Below are 13578 nucleotides of genomic sequence, written 5' to 3'. Positions count from 1 at the left end.
AATAATGATTTCATAAATATATTTATTACAAGATTCATGTCTTTTGTGTATTGCTATGTAATAACATATCCTGCAGTGCAAGCGCTAGGGTGTTTACATGAAAGCGGGATTTAGAAATAGATTTTACATAAAATGAATTAATCGTATCTTATACCCCAGAGCTGCACTCACTATTCTGCTGGAGCAGTCACTGTGTACATACATTACATTACTGATCCTGAGTTACCTCCTGTATTATACTCCAGAGCTGCACTCACTATTCTGCTGGAGCAGTCACTGTGTACATACATTAAAGAAGAAAATGGCACTTCCTTCGTTTGTATAATTTCAAAGGATGCTGGGGTGCACTTCAGGTTCCAAGGCCATGTAAACAAGAAGTAACAAGGCACTCCCAGAATGTGATGAAAGATATATTTATTAATGTGCTTGACAACAAGAACGCTTTCGGCCCAAAATTGGACCTTCCTCAGTAGCACATATGTGAGGAGGAACGTAGTGTGGACTACAGGCGCGGAATCCACCGCTGCATGGGGGCTGCCATGACATGCCTGCAGTCCACACTACGTTCCTCCTCACATATGTGCTACTGAGGAAGGTCCAATTTTGGGCCGAAAACGTTCTTATTGTCAAGCACATTAATAAATATATCTTTCATCACATTCTGGGAGTGCCTTGTTACTTTTTGTTTACTGTGTACATACATTACATTACTGATCCTGAGTTACCTCCTGTATTATACTCCAGAGCTGCACTCACTATTCTGCTGGTGCAGTCACTGTGTACATACATTACATTACTGATCCTGAGTTACCTCCTGTAGTTTACTCCAGAGCTGCACTCACTATTCTGCTGGTGCAGTCACTGTGCACATACATTACATTACTGATCCTGAGTTACCTCCTGTATTATATTCCAGAGCTGCACTCACTATTCTGCTGGTGCAGTCACTGTGTACATACATTACATTACTGATCCTGAGTTACCTCCTGTAGTTTACTCCAGAGCTGCACTCACTATTCTGCTGGTGCAGTCACTGTGCACATACATTACATTACTGATCCTGAGTTACCTCCTGTATTATATTCCAGAGCTGCACTCACTATTCTGCTGGTGCAGTCACTGTGTACATACATTACATTACTGATCCTGAGTTACCTCCTGTATTATACTCCAGAGCTGCACTCACTATTCTGCTGGTGCAGTCACTGTGTACATACATTACATTACTGATCCTGAGTTACCTCCTGTATTATCCTCCAGAGCTGCACTCACTATTCTGCTGGTGCAGTCACTGTGTATATACATTACATTACTGATCCTGTATTATCCTCCAGAGCTGCACTCACTATTCTGCTGGTGCAGTCACTGTGTACATGCATTACTGATCCTGTATTATACTCCAGAGCTGCACTCACTATTCTGCTGGTGCAGTCACTGTGTACATACATTACATTACTGATCCTGAGTTACCTCCTGTAGTTTACTCCAGAGCTGCACTCACTATTCTGCTGGGGCAGTCACTGTGTACATACATTACATTACTGATCCTGAGTTACCTCCTGTATTATCCTCCAGAGCTGCACTCACTATTCTGCTGGTGCAGTCACTGTGTACATACATTACTGATCCTGAGTTACCTCCTGTATTATACTCCAGAGCTGCACTCACTATTCTGCTGGTGCAGTCACTGTGTACATACATTACATTACTGATCCTGAGTTACCTCCTGTATTATCCTCCAGAGCTGCACTCACTATTCTGCTGGTGCAGTCATTGTGTACATACATTACTGATCCTGTATTATACTCCAGAGCTGCACTCACTATTCTGCTGGTGCAGTCACTGTGTACATACATTACATTACTGATCCTGAGTTACCTCCTGTATTATACTCCAGAGCTGCACTCACTATTCTGCTGGTGCAGTCACTGTGTACATACATTACATTACTGATCCTGAGTTACCTCCTGTAGTTTACTCCAGAGCTGCACTCACTATTCTGCTGGTGGAGTCACTGTGTACATACATTACTGATCCTGAGTTACCTCCTGTATTATACTCCAGAGCTGCACTCACTATTCTGCTGGTGCAGTCACTGTGTACATACATTACATTACTGATCCTGAGTTACCTCCTGTATTATACTCCAGAGCTGCACTCACTATTCTGCTGGTGCAGTCACTGTGTACATACATTACATTACTGATCCTGAGTTACCTCCTGTAGTTTACTCCAGAGCTGCACTCACTATTCTGCTGGTGCAGTCACTGTGTACATACATTACTGATCCTGAGTTACCTCCTGTATTATACTCCAGAGCTGCACTCACTATTCTGCTGGTGCAGTCACTGTGTACATACATTACTGATCCTGAGTTACCTCCTGTATTATACTCCAGAGCTGCACTCACTATTCTGCTGGTGCAGTCACTGTGTACATACATTACATTACTGATCCTCAGTTACCTCCTGTATTATACTCCAGAGCTGCACTCACTATTCTGCTGCTGGAGTCACTGTGTAAATACATTACTATATATTACAATGCATTATAATATATTACAATACATTACATTATTTTCCGCTCTGATTTTCCATTATACTTCAGAGCTGCACTCATTATTTTGATGGAAGAGTCAGCACCATCCATTATACTCCAGAGCTGCACTCATTATTTTCTTGGAAGAGTCAGCACCATCCATTATACTCCAGAGCTGCACTCATTATTTTGGTGCAGGAGTCAGCACCATCCATTATACTCCAGAGCTGCACTCATTACTTTGGTACAGGAGTCAGCACCATCCATTATACTCCAGAGCTGCACTCATTACTTTGGTACAGGAGTCAGCACCATCCATTATACTCCAGAGCTGCACTCATTACTTTGGTGGTGGAGTCAGCACCATGCATTATACTCCAGAGCTGCACTCATTATTTTGGTGCAGGAGTCAGCACCATCCATTATACTCCAGAGCTGCACTCATTATTTTGGTACAGGAGTCAGCACCATCCATTATACTCCAGAGCTGCACTCATTACTTTGGTACAGGAGTCAGCACCATCCATTATACTCCAGAGCTGCACTCATTACTTTGGTGGTGGAGTCAGCACCATGCATTATACTCCAGAGCTGCACTCATTATTTTGGTGCAGGAGTCAGCACCATCCATTATACTCCAGAGCTGCACTCATTACTTTGGTGGTGGAGTCAGCAGTGTGGCACCAGCTGGCGCTGTGGCTTAGTTGGTTAAAGCGCCTGTCTAGTAAACAGGAGATCCTGAGTTCGAATCTCAGCAGTGCCTAATTTTTTTTTGTGCGTTTTTTTTCTTCTATTGAATGATGTAAGTGCTGAGATCTCTTGCCAAAAAGGAGGAACATGAACAATGATTTGTTTTTGGCAATGTGTTACATTCCTGCATTTGGCACCTTATTACAGCACATTCCGGCCGATATCAGCCGATGCTCAGTGGTTTACAATACACCCAGAAATTAGAATTATACCACCCCATTGCTGGATTCCTTTGCAGATTGGGAAGGGGTTAAAATAAATACATTATACCCCACTATTCTTGACCTCACCTGATTCCACTCCCCAATTCTCTGCATGGTCTTTGTTTTTCCCATTGTGCTCATGTGGGCAGTGTCTCACATTATTGACGTCAAGTGCCTACGTGAACCTAGGTATCAGAAGAACATCCAGATTGCGTAGACCTCGGTGCCATAAAAATGACCGTGGGGACGAGACGTCTCACCCACTGACTGCATGCACCTCAAATCAAGGAGAATGACCAGAGAAAGGAGACGTCAATAATGAATGTCGCCCATAAGTGACTGCATGCACCTCAGCAGCGTCAGAAGAACGACCGGAGAGAGTAGATGTCAATGATGTGCGTTGACCCCAAGTCACTGCATGGACTTCAGCGTCAGAAGAACAACCGGAGAGAGTAGATGTCAATGATGTGCATCGACCCCAAGTCACTGCATGGACCTCAGCATCAGAAGAACAACCGGAGAGAGTAGATGTCAATGATGTGCATCGACCCCAAGTCACTGCATGGACCTCAGCATCAGAAGAACAACCGGACAGAGTAGATGTCAATGATGTGCGTTGACCACAAGTCACTGCATGGACTTCAGCGTCAGAAGAACAACCGGAGAGAGTAGATGTCAATGATGTGCATCGACCCCAAGTCACTGCATGGACCTCAGCATCAGAAGAACAACCGGAGAGAGTAGATGTCAATGATGTGTGTCGACACCAAGTGACTGCAGGGAATGGACCACAGAGCCAGAAGTACAACTGGAGAGAGTAGATATCAATGATGTGCATCACCCCAAGTGAGTGTATGGACCACTGAGCCAGAAGAATGACCGGAGAGAAGAGACATCAATGGTGTGCTTTGCCCCCAAGTGACTAAATGGCCCTCAGACCCAGAAGTACAACTGGGGAGAGTACAAATTTATGATGTGTGTTGTCCCCAAATGACTACGTGGATCTCAGAGCCAGAAGAATGACTGGACGGAAAAGACGTCAATGATGTGCATCACCCTCAAGTGACATGCATGGACATCAAAGCCAGGAGATTAACCAGAGAGAGGAGACGTCAATTACCATGCGTGCCCCCAAGTGGCTGCATGGACCTCAGCACTAGAAGAACGACCAGAGAGAAAGAGACATCAATGATGTGCATCGCCCCCAAATGATTGCATGGACCTCAGAATCAGAAGAACAACCGGAGAGAGGAGACGTCAATGATCTGTGTAGCCCCCAAGTGACTGCATGGACCTCAGAACCAGAAGAATGACTGGCGTGGAGAGGAGACGTCAATCATGTGCATCACTCTCAACTGACTGAATGGACCTCAGAGCCAGAAGAATGACTGGTGAATGAATACATCAATGATGTGCGTCACCCCCAAGTGACTGCATGGACCTCAGAGCCAGAAGAGCAACCAGAGAGAGGAGATGTCAATGATGTGCTTTGCCCCCAAGTGGCTGTATGGACGTCAGAGCCAGAAGAATGACCGGACAGAGGAGACATTATGTGTGTGTCCCGCAAAAGACTGAATGGACCTCAGATCCAGAAGAATGACCGGGGAGAAAATGTCAATGATGTGTCACCCCCAAAGTGGCTGCATGGACCTCAGAGACAGAAGAGCAACCAGAGAGAGGAGATGTCAATGATGTGCTTTGCCCCCAAGTGGCTGCATGGACCTCAGAGCCAAAAGAATGACTGGACAGAGGAGACGTTAGTTATGTATGTCTCCCGCAAGTGACTGCATGGACCTCAGATCCAGAAGAATGACCGGAGAGAAGACGTCAATGATGTGTCACCCTCAAAAGTGACTGCATGGACCTCAGAGCCAGAAGAGCGACCAGAGAGAAGACGTCAATGATGTGCTTTGCCCCCAGGTGGCTGTATGGACCTGAGATCCAGAAGAATGACCGAAGAGAAGACGTCAATGATGTGTCACCCCCAAGTGACTACATGGACGTCAGAGCCAGAAGAATGACTGGAGAGAAGACGTCAATGATGTGTCACCCCCAAGTCACTACATGGACCTCACAGCCAGAAGAGTGACCAGTGATAGGTTTTGTCAATAATATGCTTTGCCCCCAAGTGGCTGTATGGACCTCAGATCCAAAAGAATGACCAGAGAGAAGACGTCAATGATGTGTCACCCCCAAGTGGCTGCATGGCACTCAGAGCCAGAAGAACGACCGGGGAGCGGAGGTGGTGTAATGCGTCCAGTGAGGGCCCGATACAGATGAGATGATTATAGATTTTTTTTTTTACTATTTTAACCCCTTCCTTCCCCTCTGTTTGGGGCCTGGAGTGACTTCAGATTACACTAACCACCATATCATGAAAATCGAGGCACTTTCTATTTGGACTGAATTTTATTTGCCCCGAAGTGAGTCCTCCGACCGACTACAGCAAATCTGCCCAAAAGATATTGCAAGAGATGTAATAATATCACTCCCTTAGATATATCGGGATTCTGTCAGCAGAGTGCAGGCTGCCATATTGTCCGCTGCAAAAGGAGCTGTGGAGAGAGAAGGCGCAATAGGGTCTTACCCGGTATGACACAATGGGGTAAATGCAAATGAGAGCACTCACCTGGTAGGGTTGTGCCAGTCCCTTAGCAAGCATGTATGTAGCGTGGAAGGCAGCGGTCCTGCAGCGTGGAGATATGTCAGATAACAGGAGAGAAGCAGGTTTAAATACCGCGCCAAACCACAGGAGTCCAGATGATGTGATAAAATTCTTCCCTTTATTTTCACAGGTCTACGCGTTTCGAGGACATGTCCGTCCTCTTCCTCAGGACAGTGGGCAGAGAATACTATAGCAAAGGGGGGGCCACAGGCTCCCATATATATGTTACAAACAAGCCACGTATTCACTATGACGCAAATAGTGAATACGTGGCTTGTTTGCAACATATATATGGGAGCCTGTGGCCCCCCCTTTGGCGCGGTATTTAAACCTGCTTCTCTCCTGTTATCTGACATATTGTCCGCTGCGACACCTCAGCCCTCGGCCAGACCCCGAGGGTCGTTTTGCTCTGCGGCCCCCATCATAGGTGGGGACTGCGGGACACACTGGAAGAGCCTGACCAAAAGGGATGCTACAGAGTGACAACCAATCAGAGTGCTGCTTTCATTCTACAAGGGGTGTCTGAGAGATGAGAGCTGATACCTGATTGGTTGCTATGGAGGAATCCATGTTTCAAAAAATACCCCTTATGCGCAAGTGTCTGTGTTATACGTCGTCGGCTGCCAAAACTTGCAACTAGGTGGCGCCATTGTACCTGACGATCGCTAAGGGCAACCATTCTGAGAAAATGGCGCAGACTACAGGGCGACAAGACATTTTACTAAGGTGCTTATATTGTGTCATCACTAATCCTGTCATTGGGAGCTGTTACACTACAATTCCCAGCATGCCCTGGAAGCCACAGTTTACAGACCACATCTATATTATTTAATATATATTTCTATATACACATTTACATCTGTAATATACATTCAAAGACAGGTGAAATCCGTTGCCTAGATACCTATCCACTAATAAAGAATAATGCCCTTACATAAGATGGCGGAACGCACGTCACAGATAACAACCGCAGCGATCATGCCCTTTTTAAAAATGGCCGAGGCAGCAGCGATGCGTTAGCACCCAGGTGACGTAATGACGCTAACGACGGCAGACGGTTGTATGCAAAATAACAAGTCCCGGTGCATTATGGGTATAAAGATACCGACGACAAAATCTTACATTATATCATTATGAGACGAGGCAGGGATGAGGTAGGAGTCACGTGACCGGACCTGGCACGTAGCAGTAAATTCATAAGTGATGGCTACACATTTATAGCGGCTCCATAATGTTAATGAAAAGCGCGGGAAGGGCGGCCGCTGCCTGATGCCGAGTGGCGGTATCGTCAGTGAGGTTAATCCTTACCTGTTCCTCCTCCGGGAGAAACAGACATGATGAATGGAGGGGGCTGAGTGTGTGATTACTCCGAACTCCCGCACCGCCCTGACTGACAACTCAGGGTGCGTGATATTCTGAGACGATCCTCTGACGATCACATCGTAGAAAGACAGATATCGATCAAGAAGATCAGATTGATTTGCTTACATATCATGGGATTACTGTGGCAGCCATGTTATTTATGCTGTGGGCATTTCTCACTTTTCATGGTTATCTATGGTAGCCATGTTATTGCTCTCTCCTCTTATCATTGCATGATTTTTCTGTGGTAGCCCATATTATTGCCCCACGTGAGCGTTCACTCACTTTTTTACCACACATTTCGTAGATTATATGTGGTAGCCCATGTTATTGCTCCACATGGGCATTCTCTCACTTTTTTACCTCACATTTCATCGAATTTCTGTGGTAGCCCATGTTATTGCTCCACGTGAGTGTTCGCTCATTTATTTACCTCACATTTCCTCGAATTTCTGTGGTGACCCATGTTATTTCCCCACGTGAGCGTTTTCTAACTTTTTTACCTCACATTTCCTCGAATTTCTGTGGTAGCCCATGTTATTTCCCCACGTGGGCGTTCTCTCCCTTTTTTTACCTCACATTTCATCGAATTTCTGTGGTAGCCCATGTTATTGCTCCACGTGGGCGTTCTCACTTTTTTTTACCTCACATTTCATCGAATTTCTGTTTTAGTCCATGATATTGCTCCACGTCGGCATTTTCTCACTTTTTTTACCTTACAGTTCATTGAATTTCTGTGGGAGCCCATGTTATTGCCCCACGTGGGCGTTATCTCACTTTTTTACCTTACAGTGCATTGAATTTCTGTGGTAGCCCATGTTATTGCCCCACGTGAGCGTTTTCTAACTTTTTTACCTCACATTTCCTCGAATTTCTGTGGTAGCCCATGTTATTTCCCCACGTGGGCGTTCTCTCACTTTTTTACATTACAGTTCATTTAATTTCTGTAGGAGCCCATGTTATTGCTCCACGTGGGCGTTCTCTCAGTTCTTTACCTCACATTTCATCGAATATTTGTGGTCATCCATGTTTTTGCGCCACCTGATTGTTCTCTCACTTTTTTTTACCTCATATTTAATCATTTTTCTGTGGTAGCCCATGTTATTGCTCCACATGGGCGTTCTCTCCCTTCTTTACCTCACATTTCATCAATTTTCTGTGGTAGCCCACGTTATTACTTCATGTGAGCATTCTCTCTTTTTTTACCTCACATTTCATCAAATTTCTGTGGTAGCCCATGTTATTGCTCCACGTGGGCATTTTCTCACTTTTTTTACCTCACATTTCATCGAATTTCTGTGGTAGCCCATGTTATTGCTCCACGTGGGCATTTTCTCACCTTTTTACCTTACAGTTCATTGAATTTCTGTGGTAGCCCATGTTATTTCCCCACGTGGGCGTTCTCTCCCTTTTTTTACCTCACATTTCATCGAATTTCTGTGGTAGCCCATGTTATTGCTCCACGTGGGCATTTTCTCACTTTTTTTACCTCATATTTCATCGAATTTCTGTGGTAGCCCATGTTATTGCTCCACGTGGGCATTTTCTCACCTTTTTACCTTACAGTTCATTGAATTTCTGTGGGAGCTCATGTTATTGCCCCACATGGGCGTTCTCTCACTTTTTTACCTTACATTTCCTCGAATTTCTGTGGTAGCCCATGTTATTGCTCCACATGGGCGTTCTCTCACTTCTTTACCTTACAGTTCATTGACTTTATGGTAGCCCTTGTTATTGCTCCACGTGAGCGTTCTCTCCCTTTTTTTACTTCACATTTCATCGAATTTCTGTGGTAGCCCATGTTATTGCTCCACGTGGGCATTTTCTCTCTTTTCTTTACCTCACATTTCATCAAATTTCTGTGGTAGTCCATGATATTGCTCCACGTTGGCATTTTCTCACTTTTTTACCTCACATTTCATTTAATTTCTGTGGTAGCCCACGTTATTACTCCACGTGGGCATTTTCTCACTTTTTTACCTTACAGTTCATTGATTTTCTATGGTAGCCCATGTTATTGCTCCACATGGGGGGTTCTCTCTCTTCTTTACCTCACATTTCATCGAATTTCTGTGGTAGTCCATGATATTGCTCCACGTGGGCATTTTCTCACTTTTTTACCTCAAATTTCATTTAATTTCTGTGGTAGCCCATGTTATTGCTCCATGTGAGCGTTTTCTCACTTTTTTTACCTCACATTTCATTGATTTTCCTGTGGTAGCCCATGGTAGGCTATATTCACACAGACCATTTTTTCAGCGTTTTTGCAGCATTTTTTTGCATGTTATTTTTATCTTGGTTTTATACGAATCCATGATAAGGCTACTTTCACACATCCGGTTTTTGCTCTGCGGCACAATATGGCGTTCTGCAGAAAAACCGCAACCATTTTTTTGCCGCCGGTTGCGTTTTTTTTTGCATAGACTTACATTAGTGCCGTATTGTGCCGCATGGGCTTGCGTTCGGTCCGGTTTTTGCCGCATGCGGCAGATTTAGCCGATGCCGCGGCCGGATGGAACGTTGCCTGCAACGTTTTTTGCTCCGGAAAAAAAAACTGCATCGCGCCGCATCCGGCCGCTGCGGCGCATTTTCAATGCATGCCTATGGACGCCGGATGCGGCGCGATGCGGAAAAAAACGCATCCGGCCGCCGCATGCGGTTTCTTCCACTGCGCATGCTCAGTAGCCTGCCGCAACCGGAAAAAACGGACCGGCCGCATGTAAAAACTTATGCAAAGGATGCGGTGTTTTCGCCGCATCCGTTGCATAGGTTTCACAGTCGGATTGAGCCGCAGTGCTCAAACCGGATATGTGAAAGTAGCCTAATAAAACGCTGTTTTTACAGTACCACCAAAGCCTCATAGATTCCTGACATCTCATGCACACACACAAAAATTTGCATTTTTTTCCTTACTGAAATGGCAGCCCGCTTGTTTTTTCCTGCATGTTTGAAAGAAGCAAATTGTCTCTTTAGGGAGGAAGGAGACAAACTCTAGTGCCACCAGTGGTGGACATATAGCCGGTGCAGCCACACAAGGGCCCAGAGGGGAGGGATGCCCATTACCTGGCGAGCCCCCTGTGCTTCATATAGAGGGGCCCCGCCGCCGGTAACCGCGGTTGTTAGAACGGGCCCATGGCCCATCAATTGTCAGTGTTATGCGCGGAGCACTGACGTCACTATGCAGCGCATAGCAGTGACGTTTAATGGCCTCTGGTCTATCAAAGGTCGTGCATATTAGCGAGCGGCCTCTGATAGGCCGACGGCCATTAAATGTCACTGCTATGCGCTGCATGGTGACGTCAGTGCTCGATGCATAGCATTGACAATTGATGGCCTTTGGGCCCTTTCTAACAACCGCGGTTACCGTCAGCGGGCCCCCTCTATATCAAGCACAGGGTCTCGCCAAGGTATTGCTATGTTCCTGGAACTGCCAACACTGCTTACTGTTGTGCCGCGGAGGCTGCAATCAGTGGGCAGCAGGCTGCAGAGACTGTGAGTGCACACAATGGGGCGCACAGTATTTAAAAGTGAAGGAACAATATGAAGAAGGGGGAAACTGTATAGAGAGGTAAGAACTTGAGGGCACAGTATTTATGGGACCATGGACGGCAGTATAGATAAGTAGCAGCACAGGGGGGCATTATAGATAAGTGGGAGCTTAGGGGGGACAGCATGGATAAGTGGGAGCATAGGGGGGGACAGTGTGGATAAATGGAAACATGGGACAGTTTGAATAAGTGGGAGCATTGGAGGAGTATGGATAAGTGGTATCTTAGGGAGTTAGTATGGATAAGTGGGAGCATAGGGGGGACAGTATGGATAAGTGTGAGCTTAGGGGAGACAGCATAGATAAGTGTAAGCTTAGAGGGGACAGCATGGATAAGTGGGAGCACAAGGGGGCAGTATGAATAAGTAGGAGCATAGGGAGCAGCATGGATAAGTGGGAGCATAGGGGGCAGTAGGGATAAGTGGGAACATTGGGAGGATTGTATAGATAATTGGGAGCATTGGGTGAACAGCATGGATAAGTGGGAGCATAGGGGGGATTGTATGGAGTAGTGGGAGTGTAGGGGGAGGTATGGATAAGTAGGAGCATAGGGGGGGATTGTATGGAGAAGTGGGAGTATAGGGGGCAGAATGGATAAGTGGGTGCATAGGGGGAACAGTATGGATAAGTGGGAGCATTGGGGGAGAGTGTATGGAGAAGTGGGAGTGTCACCAGATTTGGTGACTATAAGCTGTGTCCGCCACCACTGAGCTCTTATCTACTGTATTCCTGAATGCTGTATATAAGATCCCAGGCTGGGCTGCATAACATAAAAGTATAAGTCCCCTTACTGACAGCCAGACTGTTTTGTCAGGTCTCCATAAAGAGAATAGTCTTCGCCATGGTCCCCACATAGCTTCTCATAAGCCAGATCAGATACCCACACTTTGCACTGATGAGGGGCAATCACCCTGAAACACCGTGCTGCAAATTGGAATTCTGATCTGGTAAATAAATCATAAGTCTTATGTTTAAAAAGCCACATTTGACTTTTAGGATTGCTACTTCCAATAGGTGGCGCTAGAGTTTGTCTCCTTCCTCACTGGAGGGACAATTTGAATAATTCCCAGAGGGACATTGCAGCTATAAGTCCCCTATTGACAGCCAGACTGGTTTGTCAGATCTCCATAAGGAGAATAGTCTTCCCCGTGGTCCCCACATAGCTTCTCACAAGCCAGATACCCACACTTTGTACTGCCGAGGAGCAATCACCCCAAAACACCGTGTTTGAAAATTGGGTTTCTGATCTGGCATGAATCCTAAGTCATATGACAAGACTCATTAAAGGGCCACTTTTGACTTTTAAGATTGCTACTTCTAAAATGTGACACTAGAGCAGTTAATCTATTTCCTCCCTAAAGAGACAATTTGCATATTTCCCAGAGGAGCATTGCAGCTATACGTCTCCTCACTGGCACACCAGATTGGTGTGTCAATCTCAGCAAGGAGAAAAGTTTCCCCTTTAGACTCCAGCTTTGAAAAATGCAGCATGTCAATTTTTTCAGCGCTTTTGCTCTATGTGGGTGTTTTCACACTTTTTTTTTTTTTTTGCACCTCCCCTTTAATTGTTTTTCTTTGGAAGCCAGTGTTAATGTATTATGTGGATGTTCTCTCACCTTTTTACCTCATGTTTCATAATTTTTGAGGAAATCTTCAGTTGGCCGGTTAGCTCAGTTGGTTAGAGCGTGGTGCTAATAACGCCAAGGTTGCTGGTTCGATCCCCGTACGGGCCAGACAAGCTTTTTTCATTCCTAATTTATTTTTATTATTATCATTAATCAGTCATTTTCCATTTTAACTTATTTAATACTACACATGCATTTTTAAATCAATAAAGAAATTGTCCAGGCTTTTCACAAAAGTCTGAAGTCACACTATCTCTCTACAGACTTGTGAATCTTCACATTGTGCATGGTGTGCACTGTGAGGATTCTCCAGTGCCAACAGCGAGAACACATGATCATTTGAACTCAAGAATGCAATATAAGTACTCGCCACCACAATGCAAGAGAAATGAGCGAGTCCGCAAGCATCTAGTAGTAATCTGGTCAGGAGTATGTATATTGCATAATCTCATGACCACTTGGTCTTGCCACCAGCACCAGAGAATTCTCACAGTGCGTATTGTGCGTGATATGAGGTGTCGCAAATCTGCAGTCACATAGAGTGACTGCAGACTACTGTGAATAGCCTGACAATCCCTTTGACAACCACTGATATACACCCTTTTAACCCCTTCAGCCCCAAGCCTATTTTGACCCTAAAGACCAGGACATTTTTTGCAATTTTGACCAGTGTCACTTTATGAGGTTATAACTCTTGAACGCTTCAACGGATCCCGGTGATTCTGAGATTGTTTTCTCGTGTCATATTGGGCTTCATGTTAGTGGTAAACTTAGGCCGATATTTTTTGCGTTTCTTTGTGAAAAAAAATGGAAATTTCGCGAAAATTTTGAAAATTTTGTAATTTTCAAACTTTTAATTTTTATGCTCTAAAACCAACGAGACATATG

At 45.1% G+C, this 13578-nt stretch overlaps 3 non-coding genes across 3 annotated transcripts; all 3 read left to right on the top strand.

Annotated features, from left to right (window-relative positions):
- The first annotated feature begins 3227 nt into the window (after window positions 1-3227).
- Window positions 3228-3301, top strand: TRNAT-AGU (transfer RNA threonine (anticodon AGU)). Its single transcript has one exon. It is a non-coding gene; the product is annotated as a tRNA-Thr (tRNA).
- A 4140-nt stretch (window positions 3302-7441) lies between these two features.
- Window positions 7442-7576, top strand: LOC142304871 (U8 small nucleolar RNA). Its single transcript, XR_012753515.1, has one exon. It is a non-coding gene; the product is annotated as a U8 small nucleolar RNA (small nucleolar RNA).
- Window positions 7577-12724: 5148 nt separating this feature from the next.
- TRNAI-AAU (transfer RNA isoleucine (anticodon AAU)) lies at window positions 12725-12798 on the top strand. Its single transcript has one exon. It is a non-coding gene; the product is annotated as a tRNA-Ile (tRNA).
- The last annotated feature ends 780 nt before the right edge of the window (window positions 12799-13578 follow it).

The sequence above is a fragment of the Anomaloglossus baeobatrachus genome, chromosome 4 (assembly GCF_048569485.1).
Source record: "Anomaloglossus baeobatrachus isolate aAnoBae1 chromosome 4, aAnoBae1.hap1, whole genome shotgun sequence".
Taxonomy (NCBI): domain Eukaryota; kingdom Metazoa; phylum Chordata; class Amphibia; order Anura; family Aromobatidae; genus Anomaloglossus; species Anomaloglossus baeobatrachus.
The sequence above is the reverse complement of the archived record's forward strand: the minus strand, read 5'-3'. Positions and strand labels throughout refer to the sequence as shown.